General features: G+C 41.5%; 1 pseudogene; it reads right to left on the reverse strand.

Annotated features, from left to right (window-relative positions):
- Window positions 1-3,863, reverse strand: part of LOC103250888 — a 29,607-nt pseudogene extending 25,744 nt beyond the window's left edge.
- Between the last annotated feature and the right edge of the window lie 1,175 nt (window positions 3,864-5,038).

Raw genomic sequence — 5,038 nt, forward strand, 5'->3', positions numbered from 1 at the left:
GGCGGGTCTCGAACCCGCGGGCTCAGGCAATCCACTCACCTCAGCCTTCCAAGTCGCAGGATTACAGGCTGAGCCACCGAGCCTGGTTTAAAAATATCTTTCATATTTAGAAACACTTTTATTTATGCCACTTTCAGGCAATACTGCATTGTTATAATTTGTAGTTCACAATCATGACATTAAAAAAAATCATGCCGGGTTCAGTGGCTCAGCCTGTAATCCCGCACCTTGGGAGGCTGAGGTGAGTGGATTGCCTGAGCCTGCAGGTTCAAGACCCGCCTGGACAATTTGGCGAGACCTCATCTCTACAATAAATCAAAAAAAAATTAGCCGGGCGTGGTAGCGCGCGCCTGTAGTTCCAGCTACTTGGAAGGCTGAGGCGGAAGGATCGCCGGAGCCCAGCAGGTCGAGGCTGCAGTAGCTGGGTGCAGCCACTGCACTCTAGTCTGGATGACAGAGTGAGACTCCAACTCAAAAAAAAAAAAAAAAAAATCATAATGTTAATTTTCCACGTTTTTTTCCAGGTCCTGTTCTTTGTAGATAGTGCTAGAACTTAAACTTAATTGTCACTTGTTACTATTTGGCCCAAAGCATTATTGTTATTTATTGCGATGATATGCCTGAGTCTATGATTCACAAAGAAATGACAAGCAGCATGATGTAAGTACTCACCAAGAAGAACTTATGCCAGAATTGTCATGCCAGAGTCGAAGACTGTGCAATTCCCCTAGAGAGGACCGTGTGGCAAGGAGGAAGATATCTAGTCCCCCTCATTCAAAGACTGTCTTCTGGGGGTCACAAAGGTGATGGGGCTCACTCTGTCCCTCTGATCCATAGAGGGCAATAACAACCTAGAATGTGACAGGAAAAGATAAAATACAGGAAATTCAAACATGATTCTTATCTTAAAGAGAAAGATGAAGACATGACCTGTACTTAAAGGAAGTCTTAGGTATCCTAGACAAGCATAGAGGGCTCTTCATGTTTATAATTTAGAACTAGGAGGCTGGGCACAGTGGCTCAAGCCTGTAATCTCAGCACTTTGGAAGGCTGAGGCAAGAGAACTGCCTGAGCTCAGGGGTTCGAGACCAGCCTGGGCAACTTGGTGAGACCTTGTTTCTACAATAAACAAGAAAAAAGTCAGGCATGGTAGCACACGCCTGTAGTTCCAGCAACTTGGAAGACTGAGGCAGAAGGATCGCTTGAACCCAGCAGGTCGAGAGGCTGTGGTGGCTGTGTGTGTGCCACTGCCCTCCATCCTGGGTGACAGAGTGAGACTCCAATTCCAAAAAGAAAAAAAAAGAACTAGGAAATACTAATCTCTGTGATCCCCTTGAGAGTGCGATTGTATGCTGGGACATCACCAAGTCAGGATGTCTCTCATGTGGTAGAATTCGCAAAGCAAGGAATGAAGAGCATTTCTTTCATTAACCTTGGCTGTTGTAGCAGCCCTTCGATATCCAGCGTTGATCTGAATGAAGTACTGAAATTGAGAGCTGGGGTCATAATCAGCCAGGATGGTGACCTTCACCAGCAGGAAAAGCAGAACCAAGAAACTAACCATGTCTCCCATGAGTACAGTCTCCTGTTCCTCTAGCTAAGGAAGAGGAAGGCACACAACGGCAGATTTGGCAACTGTATGGAAAGCAAGGGCAAGATGTGATTAGAAGATAAACAAACAAGCAGATCTAAGTGACTAAAGGTTGGATGAGGCCTGAAACTCCAGGTCTCATGCCTCTGAACTGAAATATCAAAATTGACTTGTTGGGTCTTGGGCCTTTAAATCTTCCCACCTCCTTCAGACTCAGATGGGTTTATCAGATAATATAGAGGATACGTGGTTACATCTGAGTTTCAGATAAACAATGAATAATTTTGGGTGTATTTATACTAAAAATGCATTCACTATTTATTTAAAATGTAAATTTAACTGTATATTTACTTACTATATTATTATATTTAACTATATTATATTATTATTATAATATTTATATATTATATATTATAAACATAATATATTTAATATATTATATTATAAATATAATATATTGTAAATATATAAATATTACAAATATAATATATATTATAAATATAATAATATATAATATACATTATATATTATTATATTTAACTATATTATATTTAACTGTATTTTTACTTACTAAAGCTGACAACCCTACACCAGGGCAACACAGAAATAGACATTTTGCATATTCTAGAATTTCAAAGTGTAAGAAAACTAAGAAGAAACAGGCTGAGTACAGTGGTTCTGTAATCTCAACACTTTGGGAGGCCAAGGCAGGAGGATTGTTGAGCCCAGGAGTTCCTGAACAACCTGGGCAACATAGTGAGACCCTCCCTCTACAAAAAATAAAAACATTAGCTAAGTATGGTGGCACATGCCGATAGTCCAGCTACTTGGAAGGCTGAGGTGGGAGGATTGCATGAGCCCAGGAGTTTGAGGTTGCGGTAAGCTATGATCATACCATTGCATTCCAACCAAGGCAACAGAGCTGAAAAAAAAAAATTCTGGTTGGGCGTGGTGACTTAGCCTGTAATTCCAGCACTTTGGGTGGCTGAGGCAAGTGGATTGCCTGAACCCATGGGTTCGAGACCAGCCTGGGCAACTTGGTGAGACCTCATCTCTATAATAAATCACAAAAAACTAGCCGGGCGTGGTGGTGTTTGTCTGTAGTTCCAGCTACTTGGAAGGCTGAGGCAGAAGGATCATCTAAGCCCAGCAGGTTGAGGCTTCAGTGGCTGTGAGCATGCCATTGCACTCCAGCCTGGGCAACAAAGAGTGAGACTCCAACTCAAAAAAATAAAAAACTCCATATAGGTTTTGTAATTATTAAATTATAATTTGACTTACACATAACTTTCATATCCAATGTATAAAGTGAGATAAATCTATATTTGTTTTAGTTAAGCTCTCTAGGTGTTTTCTCAGGGCTCATTTCTATAATTTCGAACCTAAAATGAGTTCCACGAGGGTACAATCTTAACTTTTAAAAAATGGAGAGAAGCCGGGCTCCGTGGCTCAGCCTGTAATCCCACGCCTTTGGGAGGCTGAGGTGAGTGGATTGCCTGAGCCCACGGGTTCAAGACCCACCTGGGCAGCAGGACCTCATCTCTACAATAAATAAAAAAATCAGCTGGGCGTGGTAGTGCGTGCCTATAATTCCGGCTACTTGGAAGGCTGAGGCGGAAGGAGCGCCGGAACCCAGCAGGTCGAGGCTGTGGTGGCTGGGAGCGGCCACTGCATTCCAGTCTGGGCGACAGGGTGAGACTCCAACTCAAAAAAAACCCAAAAAAAAAACAGCAATCCTCTCATCTTGGCCTCTTTTTTTTTGAGTTGGAGTCTCACTCTGTCGCCCAGACTGGAGTGCAGCGGCCGCCCCCGGTCACCGCAGCCTCGACCTGCTGGGCTCTGGCGATCCTTCCGCTTCAGCTTTCCAAGTAGCCGGAATTACAGGCATGTGCTACCACACCTGACTGATTTTTGATTTATTGTAGAGATGAGGTCTTGCTGCCCAGGCGGGTCTCGAACCCGCGGGCTCAGGCAATCCACTCACCTCAGCCTCCCAAAGGCGCGGGATTACAGCTGAGCCACTGAGCCCGGCTTTTTTTTTTTTTAAGAAGTAATTAAATAAAAGGGATCCTCCCATAAATAGATAATCTGGTATTTCAAGCTTGGCCAAGAAGAAATTCAACCATGTGGGCCCAAGAAGAACATAAACAGAAAACAAAAGAATTAAGAAAATCTGAATACCTTACTGTCCCAGTTATAATGGTAGCCTAGGGTCACCCAACGCAGTTTCTCAAGTAAACTTCGGGGTCTCCGCTTATTCACATCTTTATACCTGCAAAGATTGGTGACAAAAGATTTACTTGTCAGAGATAAAATCAAGCCCTCTGTGTGGAGCCTGGAGTCTGAGTTTAGTATTCCATGGTGTAAGCTGTTAGCCAAGACTTGGTAGGGAATCAGAACAGACAAATGAGTTGACCAAGAATACAGTAACAGTAAAAATCATGTGAACATTTATAATTTCTAGTCTTTCATTCTAAATTGTCTGCTGAACGCGAGATCAACTTTAAATTACAAGTCTCTCCAGCACCTCAATAATGATAAAACAAAAATGACAACAGAAATGCCTTTACCCATCCATGGGAAATGAAACCAAGAGCACTATAAGCAATCAAAAATATGGCAAACCGAACACTTTCAGTTTGGTTTGCTAAAAGTAGGGTATGAATAATCACAATTATTACCATTTCTATAATGACAATGGCTTCCCAGAATTGCAGGTAGGGGAAAAAGAAGTTTAGCAAAATATAGTATACAGTACAATAAAAAATAACTGTTAAGTTTAACTGGCTTCTTTAGCCCTGCATAACATAGCTGAGATAATTGAGGCTTAGCTAACAATTAAGGCACCACTGTAATTGATTTGGTTTCTGACATACCTTTGTTCAAACCACAGGTTTCTGTAAAATAGAGGTACCTTTTCTGCAATTATATCTTATCTGATCAAATCTATGTGATTAGCTACTCTTTTTCTAAAAAGGGAGCTTGTTTGTTTGGTTCACTTCTAAATATCTAAAAATTCGAGAATGCTAGGTCTAATCATTTTATCCAATTTTCATCATTAACCAATCAAAAATTTTAAAATCCTAAAACCATGGCTGTTTAAAAAATAAAAAATTTAGAGCAACCACTTTGGGTCCCCTCCCACTGTGGGAGCTTTTTTGTCCTCTCAATAAATCCTGCTTTCTAAAAAAAAAGAAAAAATTTGATTCCATTAAGTTTATATTCTGAACAAAACATCACCTATAATAATGTAAAGTTTAAGTAGAAATGAGGAAACTCAAGGCAGCATAACGTCTTGCACCAAACTGAGGAGCACAGACTGTGAGGGGTGCAAGAATTAAGAAAAAAGAAGTGTGTGAGGTCAGCTGTCAATCAGCTAAGGGGTCACAGCGGTCAGGAGCTGACATGGCATGAGAATGGCCGGCGTTACACAGGGAGCTATGCAGG

The sequence above is a fragment of the Carlito syrichta genome, unplaced genomic scaffold (assembly GCF_000164805.1).
Source record: "Carlito syrichta isolate Samal-C Ts95f unplaced genomic scaffold, Tarsius_syrichta-2.0.1 Scaffold135648, whole genome shotgun sequence".
In the NCBI taxonomy this organism is placed as follows: Eukaryota; Metazoa; Chordata; class Mammalia; order Primates; family Tarsiidae; genus Carlito; species Carlito syrichta.